This window comes from Xenopus tropicalis, chromosome 1, assembly GCF_000004195.4.
Source record: "Xenopus tropicalis strain Nigerian chromosome 1, UCB_Xtro_10.0, whole genome shotgun sequence".
Classification (NCBI taxonomy): Eukaryota; Metazoa; Chordata; class Amphibia; order Anura; family Pipidae; genus Xenopus; species Xenopus tropicalis.
The window spans coordinates 196680909-196695106 of NC_030677.2; the positions used below are offsets into that span (position 1 = coordinate 196680909).

General features: G+C 44.1%; 1 long non-coding RNA gene across 1 annotated transcript; it reads left to right on the forward strand.

The window, feature by feature from the left end:
• The first annotated feature begins 2448 nt into the window (after nt 1–2448).
• Nucleotides 2449–13276, forward strand: LOC100486506. The gene is made up of 5 exons (XR_004220639.1): nt 2449–2463; nt 8670–8753; nt 10614–10813; nt 11916–12039; nt 13137–13276. It is a non-coding gene; the product is annotated as an uncharacterized LOC100486506 (long non-coding RNA).
• The last annotated feature ends 922 nt before the right edge of the window (nt 13277–14198 follow it).

The window sequence follows — 14198 nt, forward strand, 5'->3', positions numbered from 1 at the left end:
CAGTACGAAAATCGTACAAAACCAGGTTTTGTACAATTTTATCGGTACGTGTAGGCCAATCAGATCAGCCCGATATCAACCAGATCAAGGTGGTGATATTGGTGAAAGATCCAATTGTTTGGCAACCCCTACGGCTGTGGTGGGATACTGACCCCCAGTGAAATCATTCTATACCCAAAAATTAGGGAATAAGGCATTTTTCACACAACTTGCTCCCGAGGAAGCGTGTCGTTTAGCACGTGAAACGCGTTGAGCTTTGGTTTTATGACTCCGGTCTCTTTTGGCTTAATACAATTTAATTCTAGTGAGCATATATATTTAGCAGATTAAGTGGGTGTGGACACACTGAAAGTCATTTTGTTTTTTGGTTTGCTCACTTTGCACAGTTGGTGATTTGTCCATTTGTATTTGTACATATTACACTATATGTTGTTAGTTTTATTTTTCATGCACTTCCAGTCACATTTGTGCACATATTTGAGGCCCATCCAAGGGGTTTTTTTTCACGAGGAAGCAGCAAACAACCGTATATACTACAAAACTGAAAATTTTATTCAAGATACACCACCAAGAGTGCAGAGTATTGTTTTTTATAAAAAACCTTTATTTTTCACAAAACTGCTTATCAATTATTGACCTGCTAGGCCGGCTCCAGTCTCAATAGCTGCTTCCCTTATAGTTACCCACAGTTTAAGGATCACCATTACAGCAGCAATAGGGGTTCCCATATAATAGGGGCCGGTAATGGCATTCTGTGTAGTTCAACACCAGGAGACCCACAGGCCGGACAACTTGTACTTTTTCTGAAAATATCTAACGACTATCACACAGCGTATTATTGAACTATTAGCTTGTCTTCTTTATATACGTGGCCCTATAAACCTGGGGCCCACTGCAAATGCCCTTTCAGCCCATCACTGCAGTTTTCAGTCTCCTAAAGAGCTTTGTCAGCGGCTTAGCCCACTGGGTGCGGCTGTTCCCAAGCAGGAGCCACTGCCCCATCACACCAGGACATACCCCCCAACTGTCCCGCTTTTCGCGGGACAGTCCCGGTTTTTACAGCGTGTCCCGCTGTCCCAGATTGTTCAATGAATGTCCCGCATTACGGAAATGCAGAACATTCATTAAACTATCCAGGCCAGCGCGATGCGCTGGCTGCAGCCAAGCCGCTCGGACTTCATCTCTTCTTGCGGCTCCTGCTTCCAATTCGGCTCCTCGTACGGCGGCGACAGGTCCTTTTATAAGGTTGCGCCCGTGCGTACATGTCGCCGCCGTACGAGGAGCTGAGTAAGGAGCAGGAGCCACAAGAAGTCTATGTGGGGAACTATGTATGGGGGGAATTTTCTATTGGAGGTACTCTCTATGGGGGCAATTGGGGGGCTACTGTGTATGGGGGGCACTGTATGGGGGGACACTGTGTAAGGAGGGCTACTGTGTATGGGGGCACTGTATGGGGGGCACTGTGTAAGGAGGGCTACTGTGTATGGGGGGCACTGTGTATGGGGGAACTGTGTATGGGGGACACTCTATGGGGGGGCACTGTGTAAGGAGGGCTACTGTGTATGGGGGGCACTGTGTATGGGGGGCTCTGTGTATGGGGGGTACTGTGTATGGGGGGGGACACTGTGTAAGGAGGGCTACTGTGTATGGGGGCACTGTGTATGGGGGAACTGAGTATGGGGGACACTGTATGGGGGGGCACTGTGTAAGGAGGGCTACTGTGTATGGGGGGCACTGTGTATGGGGGGTACTGTGTATGGGGGAACTTTCTATGGGGGCATTGTGTATGGAGGGTACTTTCTATGGGGGCACTGTGTATGGGGGCTACTGTCTGTGGGGCTATTGAGGGCATGGTCTATGGGGTCAATTGGGGGCACTGTCTATGGGGGGTACTGTCTATGGGGGCAAATGGGGCACTGTGTATGGGGGGCACTGTCTATGGGGGTGCTGTCTATTGGGCCATCAGGGGCACTATTTTAACTAATTTAAAAATGAATTTTAAAAATGGGGTGTGGCAATTGGGGCATGGCCACAAAGTGGGCATGGTTAAAAAATGTTGTCCCTCTTTTCATTTTTCAAATGTTGGGAGGTATGCCAGGATGCTGCTGATAAACTAAACTCAATAGACGTGTGAAAACACGGAAACGAAACCGCCTGAATGAACATGTGGAACTTGTCACTCCAGTGTCATAACTGAGCGCCGACGTTCTTGGCGCGGATAACTGACGCCCATTCTATACTGAATGCTAGCTTGTGATTGGCTCCTCGGTGGGACAGGCCCTGGGTGTGGGCGTGGCCTTGTGTGGAGGATGTCGTTGCGATTGGCCACTTGATTTTGCCGGTTGCATCAGCTGTGCGGTATCTTTGCCGTGGGTCAGTGGCTGGAGAACAGGGACGGAGGGACAGCGGGGGATTATGACTGAGAACGTAACAGACCAACTGGGAAACATGAGCCTGGAGAAGGTGAGTGGCGCTAGAGGGCGATGGGTATGGAACACATGGGGCACAGGATACAATGAGCGGGCTACACGGCTCAGATAGGCACAATGCTCAGTCAGGGTATATTAAAGGGGAACTCCACCCTCATTTCGTGTAATCAAAGAAACTGGTTCTAAGCAACATACAAATAGCCACTCATTAGATATGTTTAATCCAAAGTTTTAAACATCAAGTACATTATGTGGCTGTTTATATTCTCTACACTGACGGTTCTGACTCCTGAGAACTAAATTCTGCTACATTGTTTCATTTACATTTAAATGTAAAACCATTTCACAGTTCCTGCCTAGCCCACCTGTATCATCTGCCTGCCTGAGATATTCCACTTCCCCAGACCCTCTGAGACATACAGAGCCGTGCATTGGTCAGCTACTTAGGTCTGGTACCTGTGCTTCCTGGTAGTCATTGACTACAGGTTGAGACTGAAATTCTATATAGACCCTGGCATTTCTGCCAGACAGAGGCCCAAGCAGCACCCCGTAGACCCCAACAGCACCCCATAGACCCCAACAGCACCCCATAGACCCCAGCAGCACCCCACAGACCCAATGGGTTTTGTGGCATCCTTTCCAGAAGCTACAGATTGCCTGATTACTGACCTGGAGCTAAAATGAGAGTGGCTGTCACTGCACCGGCTTTTGGCCAGCAGGGAACCTGAAATTGAAAGTGATATAGAAATTTTGCTCTATGTGGTTAGATATAGGGATTTTGCAGTTACATACACTAGAGCAGGGAAGGGGTTTGTAAACTGACATAAATACGTGACTGTAACTTTAGCTACAGTCTTACCAGGAGCGCCCTTGTGGTATGAATTACTGAGCAGGAAACTGTTACTGATGGTTGTTTGTTGCAGTCACGCGCGTTCTCGAGAGAGAGACAGTTTCAGTTTTTAAGCAGCAGGAGGTGTTCCTGGGCCAGTCCCAAGAGCAGTGTGTATGGTTAGTTATTGCTGTGCTGCTATTATACAAATTGCTGTTATACACTAGGGCTGGGAAGGGATTAGTAAGATGATGAATGTCATTCAAAACTGCACAGATATATATATACCTATGTATGTATTGATATACAGCCAATTAAACTGAATAGGGCAATAGGGCACAAGCTACATAGATAACAGATAAATTGTGCATAAGACACAGTTTTTACAGAAAAGATTCCCATTCGTCTTCGGTGATGGGTTGTGTCCACACAGTGTCCTATTTGGACATGTATTTATGCTGGGGAAGTTGGTCATTTGAGTTTATGAGGATTTTATAGACTGTAGAGATCAGTCCTTTCTGGGGAGGCCATGTGTTTCAAATTGTGGTCATTCTCTCTATTGAGACAGTTTCAGTTTTTAATCAGCAGGAGGTGTTCCTGGGCCAGTCCCAAGAGCTGACTCACTTGTGCCGGTGTGTATGGTTAGTTATTGCTGTGCTGCTATTATACACATTGCTGTTATACACTAGGGCTGGGAAGGGATTAGTAACAAGACAATTAATGTCATTCAAAACTGCACAATTATAAATACCCCTGTTTGAGTATTGGTGTGTGTGTGTGTATATATATAAATTACCAGGAGGGTGGCACACCGCTTTAGTTAAATACCCAGGTGCACAGTAAAAATATAACACATAATATTCAAAATCCCAGCAACACTGGGATTTTTTTTAGTACCAGACATAGTGAGACCTGGACCCATTATCATTGTGAAGATTTATTGTGGTTTCAGTCATGGAATACCTCTGATCTCCCACATGGCCCATATTCGGTGGAACAGGGGAGTCTTGTTATGAATGTGGGCTATTGTGGATTCAGACTCCTTGTTACTATTGATCTGTAGGCCACTTCAGAGTGTGTAGGAGGTGCTATTTACTTGTTAAAGCTAGCCGGTCAGCAGTTAAGACTTGATTTGCTAGGCTAGGCGTTCTTATGTATTCCATGGAATGGCTTGCCTAGAAGAAAGGTGAGATCGTTTTGGATTGATTGGCAAACCAGTTCATATGTCCTCCCAGAAGGGTTGGATTATTGGGCAGGACAACACAATGTGCTCCAGGGAGCCTGTAGTATGCCAAGCTCTCCAGTAGAGTGGGGAACAATTATGAAAAAAAGCATGTAGTCTCTCTGGTGTGTTATACCAATGCATTAGGATTTTGGATATGTGCTCCTTTTGTCTAGTGCATATCTATTTTGGCATTTAGCCAGATACAGTGGTGTGAAAAACTATTTGCCCCCTTCCTGATTTCTTATTCTTTTGCATGTTTGTCACACAAAATGTTTCTGATCATCAAACACATTTAACTATTAGTCAAAGATAACACAAGTAAACACAAAATGCAGTTTTTAAATGAGGGTTTTTATTATTTAGGGAGAAAAAAATCCAAACCTACATGGCCCTGTGTGAAAAAGTAATTGCCCCCTGAACCTAATAACTGGTTGGGCCACCCTTAGCAGCAATAACTGCAATCAAGCGTTTGCCATAACTTGCAACGAGTCTTTTACAGCGCTCTGGAGGAATTTTGGCCCACTCATCTTTGCAGAATTGTTGTAATTCAGCTTTATTTGAGGGTTTTCTAGCATGAACCGCCTTTTTAAGGTCATGCCACAACATCTCAATAGGATTCAGGTCAGGACTTTGACTAGGCCACTCCAAAGTCTTCATTTTGTTTTTCTTCAGCCATTCAGAGGTGGATTTGCTGGTTTGTTTTGGGTCATTGTCCTGCTGCAGCACCCAAGATCACTTCAGCTTGAGTTGACGAACAGATGGCCGGACATTCTCCTTCAGGATTTTTTGGTAGACAGTAGACTTCATGGTTCCATCTATCACAGCAAGCCTTCCAGGTCCTGAAGCAGCAAAACAACCCCAGACCATCACACTACCGCCACCATATTTTACTGTTGGTATGATGTTCTTTTTCTGAAATGCTGTGTTACTTTTACGCCAGATGTAACGGGACACGCACCTTCCAAAAAGTTCAACTTTTGTCTCGTCGGTCCACAAGATATTTTCCCAAAAGTCTTGGCAATCATTGAGATGTTTTTTAGCAAAATTGAGACGAGCCATAATGTTCTTTTTGCTTAAAAGTGGTTTGCGCCTTGGAAATCTGCCATGCAGGCCGTTTTTGCCCAGTCTCTTTCTTATGGTGGAGTCGTGAACACTGACCTTAATTGAGGCAAGTGAGGCCTGCAGTTCTTTAGATGTTGTCCTGGGGTCTTTTGTGGCCTCTCGGATGAGTTGTCTCTGCGCTCTTGGGGTAATTTTGGTCGGCCGGCCACTCCTGGGAAGGTTCACCACTGTTCCATGTTTTTGCCATTTGTGGATAATGGCTCTCACTGTGGTTCGCTGGAGTCCCAAAGCTTTAGAAATGGCTTTATAACCTTTACCAGACTGATAGATCTCAATTACTTTTGTTCTCATTTGTTCCTGAATTTCTTTGGATCTTGGCATGATGTCTAGCTTTTGAGGTGCTTTTGGGCTACTTCTCTGTGTCAGGTAGCTCCTATTTAAGTGATTTCTTGATTGAAACAGGTGTGGCAGTAATCAGGCCTGGGGGTGACTACAGAAATTGATATTGAAATTGAAAATTTAAATTGATAAACCACAGTTAAGTTATTTTTTAACAAGGGGGGCAATAACTTTTTCCCACAGGGCCATGTAGATTTGGAGTTTTTTTTCTCCCTTAATAATGTAAACCTTCATTTAAAAACTGCATTTTGTGTTCAGTTATGTTATCTTTGACTAATAGTTAACGGTTTTTGATGAGCAGAAACATTTAAGTGTGACAAACATGCAAAAGAATAAGAAATCAGGAAGGGGGCAAATAGTTTTTCACACCACTGTAGAGTCCCATTCCTCTTTGGTGATGGGTTGTGTCCACACATTGTCCTATTTGGATGTATTTATGCTGAGGGAATAGGTCAGGAGATGAGTTTGAGGATTTTATAGCCTGTAGAGATCAGTCCTTTCTGGGGGTGGGAGGCCTTGTCTCGCTAGTGTTTCAAATTGTGGTCATTTTCTCTCGGGTGTAAGCTCTGGGAAAATCTCTCAATTGTAGATATTTGTAAAATGTTGGGTTATTTTGGGGGGGGGGGGGGGGTTGCTATAGTTCTGGGAATGATCAAATGGTCCCTGTTGTAGGGTTGATTAGATCCACCATAGAGCAAGCCTCTTTTTGGCAGCTTCTATTGTAGAAGTGGGGAGTGGTCTTTGGAATAAAATTAGGGTTTTGGGGGTATATGCTTGTAGTGGGCCAATTGGATTATCAGGGGGTTTCTATGCTTGGCTTTATTTCAGATGAGTAGGGTGTGGCGCTTATTGTAGATGGGGGGAGAGGTGGAACCGTTGCAGCAGATCAGATATAAGAGTTAAGGTGGTACTCCCCTACTGCAAGGTACTCAGTGACTCACAAGGCAGTAGGTATCCAGTGTGACCAGGCAAGAATCTGAATGAGATGGGCTGCCCCATAATACTTTAGAAAAGAGGGGACTCCTAAGCCTCAAGTGAGCAGCTTGATCTGATTTTACACTGGAAATTGTCTTTCCAGAGAACCAGTGTTCTGTATTACACATTATTGCATGATATGATATGGAGTATAGTTGCATCATGCTTCATTTGCCTTTCATTTTGTTCCAGATAAATTAGAAAGCCACAATCTTGTTTCATTAGTACTGGGGATGTGACTTCTTGATGGAGCAGTTCCAAAGATCGCCGTTAGATAAGTGCTCGTGTAAGCCAATAGCCCCGATTGCACTGCGATGACTCAAATTAGGTTTTAAGGGGCGTGTTCCTATCTTCCCACACACAAGTGACATGTAGTCACCCTGCCTGTAATGAGACATATTACTATGATTTTCAGTGATAGCGAACTCTGAGGAAACCATGATAGTCTGTCTTTTAGGAGCCATCCTCCATCCCCTCCACCTTTAAGGTGGCCATACACGGGCCGATTGTAGCTGCCGATATCGGTCCCTTGGACTGATTCAGCAGCTTATCGGCCCATGTAGGGGAAACAACAACTGACCTGCCAAACCGATATCTGGCCTGAAATTGGCCAGATATCAATCGGGCAGATTACAAAATTCAGTCGGATCGGGGACCGCATCGGCTCGTTGATATGGTCCCCGAACCGACTGCACCTATTCTAGTCATTATAATTCGATTGTTTGACCCCAGGGCCAAACAACCGAATTAGCCTAAATTCCCCCGATATCGCCCACCCGTAGGTGGGGATATCGGGAGAAAATACAATCGCTTGGCGAGCGGATCTTTATGTGTATGGCCACCTTTAGGCTTGTAGCAGGTCTGGACTAGGATTCAGACAATGACATTTCAAGTACACAGAGGCCCAAACTGCCCCCCACAGCCCCAATAAATAGTGACTGTCTATAGCATCTTAAAGCATCCCTCCCTGGTATTTGCAAGAATCCACAGATTTTGCAATGCATGTCGTCCTTCAGTGTCTCCATACACCAGATAGAGCAAAAAAACAGCTGACGGCACTCTAATTGCCTCATCTAAATTTTTTGGTCAGTCATTGCCTTCCTCACTTTGCTCTGTGTTGAAGTAATGGGTTGTAGGACATATGAGGTGTGAGAAGGTGGGCCATGGGTGGGGTTGTTGGCTGCTTTGCAATCTAGTAGTGGAGCCCAGGTCAAAGTGGGCAGGTGGGCCCAATCTGTAATCTTGAGGAGACTTTTAGGGGCATATTATAGTGTGTAAGCCAGCATTACCAGTGATGTTGCATAGCAGTCAATCAGATCTTTGCTTTTGTTTTTGTAATTGCTGATTGGTTGCTATGGGTAACATCACCAGTGATGTTGGCTTATATCAGGGGTGTCAAAGTCAATCACATAAGGGGGCCGAAATCTAAAATGCAGGCTAAGTCGCCGGCCAAATATTTTATTAACATACTGTATTGTCAGGCATAGTCACAGCACAGTCAGGCGATTGGTGCTGCACGGTCAGGCACAGTCACCAGGCGCCACATAAAACAGCCAGAAGGGCTTATATAATAAGTATACTTCTTAGCTTCTTGGTGTACCCCACTGCTGGCTGCCGCAGAACTAGAAACTAGCTGGGCAAACCATTGGTCTCCATGCCTAAGCAGTCTTTATGGTTCACCTTACACAGTATCTCTTGTTTTCAGGTCATTTTATATATGATAACATGACTGAATGCTATTGTCTTCTAGCAGCCAAAGGTCAATGGAGGAAAGCTCAAAGAAGGAGGGAAGAAGAAAGGCAAGGATGGATCAGGAGATGGGGGCCGCAGTGAGGTAAGGTTTTCATTTCATTTTAACCATGCTTTTTTTTATGTTTTTTTTTTTTGTCAAATATCGTGCCAGCGAATTATTATAGGCAGTAATACAGGGCCCAACCTTGTGAAGTGTCTGACTGATTGGCCTGTGGGTGCAGCTACCAGTAGATTGTTTAACATAGGCAAACTAGCACACTCAGAATATACCGTACATGAAAAGTGCAGCACTTTTTGCACTTTGCACACTGCATGGGGCATTGCAAGTGAGTCCTATGGCTTTTTAAATAGGCCTGAACCCACTTGTATCCATATTACAGGGATGACTGTCCAGATATCATTCAAAAAGTTTTAAGGTTTTGTAGGGACCCCAAAGAATTGGGCCCCTCCAGGATTAGTTCCCCTTTAGACAGGCACCATGAGGGTGGCCTTATGAGATTTGGACACCTAAAGGTGGTCCTGGGTGTTTATGTGTGAAAAGGGAGTTTCCCTGCAAGTTAACAGCCACCACTAGATGTCGCTGTGCTAAAAGTATAAAAGGGAATGACTCCCAGTTTCAGCAGGTCTTCGTCCTGGGACTGCTTCTTGTAAAGAAGCGTATAACAGGCTTGTGTTCTAGTACAGGAGGTACTGTAACAGGTCACTCTAGGAGTGACAGGCAGGCTAGAGAGAACGGGCAGTGATAGCCCCGACAGGAGAGAGAGGGGTTAAGACCCCCCAGCACTCATGGCTGGAGTTAAGGGCCTGTAGTGTGTAGTAAGAGGAGCCAAGTCAGCACCTGGGAGTGTTCCCAGTGAAGGGGCCCTACGCGTGGACCGGGGTGAGTTCCTAGGTGGAAGCATCCGGCGGGAGTACCGGGGGTAGCCCAAAGAGAGAGTGTGTGACTTGAGCCGTCTGTGTGACATCCTCTGAAGTGTTCTGCCTGCATCAATAAACAAGTTCATCTGGTTCACCATTTTAACCAGTGTCTTGGTGGTTCATATACTGAGGATCCTCAACTGCCTGGTAAGCAGCTACCCCAAGGGAGGGGCAAGGTACCGGGAGTTGCTGGGAGTCCGGGTCCAAGGAGGACCTCATAGAGTTTTCCCAGGGAGGATACATATAGTTCTACCTATACCTACCCTGGGTGGAGGCACGCCATTCATTTATATTACACCTGTCCCCCATAATAAGCGGGGGCTCAGGGCTCCTGTAGCGCCACACGCAGGTGATTGCGTGTTAAAAGTACAACCGTAGCCAAAATAGGGTTACAGTTTCACTGTCAATCTGTATAAAAGCTGAATAGTACCATGTAGTGCCAATACCATGAGATAATCCCATATCCATGTGTTTCTCAGCTCAGTAGGCCAGCCTGCCAAGCACTATTCTAATTTGTCCTGTTGTTTGGGCTCCTATCTGATTGCTGGCAGAACAAGGTATTTGTACTGAACTGATAAACACTGGCACCCATTCAGCTTTCAACTGAGCAGGAACCTGCATGAAGGAAAGATGTCAGCAAACAATCGGCTATGATTTCAGTATTATTCTGGCCTTTCTATAATACTATACTATCTGTCATCTCAATAGAGCCCTGTTCAGCTGCAGGAGGCAAATGTATTGTGTGGCATGGAAAATTAAATAAACGTACAAACAAGCAAGGAGTCAGCTGAGAACATGTGGAGCCAAGAAAGTGGCGTGTGTATTTATCAAGTACTACACAGTTAGTCGGTCCTCGGGGCCTCACTGTGGGGTTTTTTTGAGTTGGTAGAGGAGAGACAATTTCCTCAGTTAGTAGCAAGCAGTCGGAAGGTGGGTTTTCTGGTCTGGTGCAGTAAATACCTGTATGAATGTTTCAGGAATGTAGAAAAGTTACATTTATTTTCATAAATCCCCTGTCCTGTAGATGAAGCCGTGGCCTGAGTACATCAATCAGCGGCTCAAAATAACGAAATAACGAAATAAGCTGAAAGCGGAACACGATGCCTTGCTGGCAGATAAAGCGGCAAAGGAGAGCAAAGCTATTAAAGTGACACTACCTGATGGGAAACAAGTAGATGCAGAGTCCTGGAAATCCACACCCTACCAAATCGCTTGTGGGATCAGGTACATAAGCACCTTGGGCTTTATAGCTTGCTAAGGGTTTGTTCTGAACTAAATTTTAATTAAAGGGATACTGTCATGGGAAAACATGTTTTTTTTTCAAAACCCATCAGTTAATAGAGTTTCTCCAGCAGAATCCTGCATTGTAATCTGTTTTTCACAAGCACAAACAGATTTTAATTTTGAAATTTCACATGGGGCTAGCCATATTCTTAATTTCCCATGGCGGAAATCATACTTTACTGCTGCACTGCAAGTTGGAGTGATATCCCCCCCCTTCCAGAAGCCGATCGGCAGAACAATGGGAAGGGAGCAAGATAGCAGCTCCTAGTAGGTACCAGAATAGCACTCAATAGTAAAAAAAACCAAGTCCGGCTTGGGACTCCTCCAGTTACATGGGAGTAGGAGAAACAATAGGTTAGCTGAAAGCAGTTCTAATGTGCAGCGCTGGCTGAAAGCTCAGACTCAGGCACAATGCACTGAGATGGCGCCTACACACCAATAATACAGCCAAAAATATTTGTTGGTTCCAGAATAAAAGTTTAAATGGCAGAGTGAATTATTTCCTATGTAAATAGTGTCATTTAGAAATAAAAAGTACCCCATAAAAACCATGGCAGTTTCCTTTGGACATTGTTGGAAATGGTTAAGAGACATCATGCAGCAGTGCATTTTTTTTTGGTACTTTTGCAGTTCAGGCTACCTTTGGAGCACCCAACCTTGGTCAGGGCCTCCCTTAGCTGATAATGAAGTTACAGTTATAGGGAAAAAAAACATTGCTGTACTAGTCATTCAGCCATAGTTACAAGAATTTCTAGGGCAGCATATATGTTTCACCCCAGTTGCCTTTCTAGGGTATCTAGGAGAGAAAATTCTCATCCTAAATGGCCTTTGGTTATTTCTTCAACTAGTTCCTATTAATTATAACAGAAAGCAGTCAGTACTGATCACAGGATTTTTACATGATGAAAAAAAAAACATGCAAAAACCTCACCAACAACCTTGTGCCAGCCAGTTTTGACTTGCACCTTTAGGATAGCCTTCAAATTTAGTTTTAATGATGTAGTTACACTTGCCTCTTCTTAATGCTTCTTGTCCTTTACAGTCAAGGTCTGGCTGACAATACTGTAGTCGCTAAAGTGAATGGCAGTGTCTGGGACCTGGATCGCCCACTGGAGGAAGACTGCACACTGGCACTTCTTAAATTTGATGATGAGGAAGCCCAAGCGGTAAATAGAAATAAATAAAATATAATTTACTGTTTTGTGAACCCTTCATATATGTGGATGGGTGTAAAGAACTGAATTACTGTGAGGTTATCCCATGTTTTACCTGGATTCTTGATACTTTAATGGGGGGGGGGGGGGGGGAAACTAGCAGATTGCTTTGAGTGATTAAATTATTTGGATGTAATTGCTAATAAATGAGAATGCAATTGGCTGGCAACTGCTGATTACTTGTTGGTAGAGAGGTGAACAACCTGAAAGCAGTATGTGCGGCATTTCTGTTTACACTGATTATTTGGCAAAATACTGTTTGGCACCATTGTGCCCAATGTCATAATGCAAGGCTGTAAGAATATGTTATTAGTGTCCTTAAAGTTGCCATACACGTGGCTAAGCCATGGGCGATAAGTGGCCTATTGTTCTACTCATTCGCTGATAGCCAAAGCAGCAAAGAATTATACTTGTACAATCTACTAGCTGCTATGGTTTATTGTTAAATACGATTTTCAAGCAGGTCCAATCCCCCAGTTTACCAACGCTATAGTACAGTGATCCCCAACCAGTGGCTCAGGGGCAACATGTTTCTCGCCAACCCCTTGGATGTTGCTCCCAGTGGCCTCAAAACAGGTGCTTATTTTTGAATTCCTGCCTTGGGGGCAAGTTTTGGTTATATAAAAACCCAGTATATTGCCAAACAGAGCCTTCTATAGCCTTCTATAATCCACATAGGGGCTATTAAGTAGCCAATTATAGCTCTTATTGTCACCATCATGAATCATTTTCATGCTTGTGTTGCTTCCCAACCCTTTTTCATTTGAATGTGGTTCATGGGTATAAAAGATTGGGGATCCCTGCTATAGTACATGGATATTGGGTGGGATCCCCAAGGAAAACTGCAGCTCAGACGCTTACTTCCTTATCATACTGCAAGGTTTAAACCCCTCTGCCATGTCTGGCAGCCTTCTGCCTTTGTCATACAGTGGGGGTGCACACTTTGGAAATCCTTGACCCCTGTACATGCAACCAACTAGGTTATATTTAGAGTATATTCTCTCTAAAATCATCCGTGATGTACATTTTGTTTCTCTCTCTTTCCCCAGGTGTACTGGCACTCAAGCGCACACATAATGGGAGAAGCTATGGAGCGGGTTTATGGTGGATGTTTGTGCTATGGTCCCCCTATTGAGAATGGCTTTTATTATGACATGTATCTGGAAGACCGGTATGTTATACATTTGTTTGGTATATTTTTACAAAATACTCCAAACTGAGACTTAATATATCTGCCTTACGCAAACCATACATCTCAGGAAAGAATGAAAATGGCCTGCACTGTGTAACGGAACCTTGTGTGTCAGATTTATGGCAGTATTTGTTTAAAAAATTTGACACCCAAGGCTCAATGGATTGTTTAACTTGGGATGCATCATACATTTTTTGTATTCATGTCATATCTAGGGTCCGCCATTTAGTGATGGGCTGTGTGCTCCCTCAGAGATCAGCTGACAGGAAATAATGCAGCTCTAACTGTAACAGGAAGTAGTGTAGATGTAAAAGGCAGAACTCTGCCCATTCATTGGCTGATGAGGCCTAGCATGTATGTGTGCCTTGGCTTGTTTGTGCGCTGTGAATCCTATGATCCCAGGGGGCGGCCCTTAATTCTTAAAATGGCAGTTTTCTATTTAGGACTCCCCAATGGCACATACTACTAAAAAAGTATATTTATATGAAAATGGTTTATTTAGAAGAACCAAGGTTTTTGAAGGATGTTTATGCAATATATTATTATAGATACTGAAATTGTTTGGGGGTATAGTTCCCCTTTAAAGGGAAATTAAGCTGCAGGAGCACTATTTATCTTACCTTTTTTTTTATTGGTTTCATCTACAAATGTTCTCTATTTTTGCACCTGTTGATTCAAGCCACATAATGCCTTACCATTTGATGACCTGCTTTGTATCAGGCTTGCAACCCTCACCCCCCTTCCTTTTTTTAGTTAAGTTTCCATTAGATATCCTAATGCAAATGTTTAGAGGTCCCTGGTAGGGACAAATGGTCACATTCCAAAACATCGTTCTGTCACAATTTTCATAATAAATAGCTGTGTGTGTTTATGGGCCATGCCTAATAATGTCCTTGTGTTTTCTGTTCCGATCTGTGCT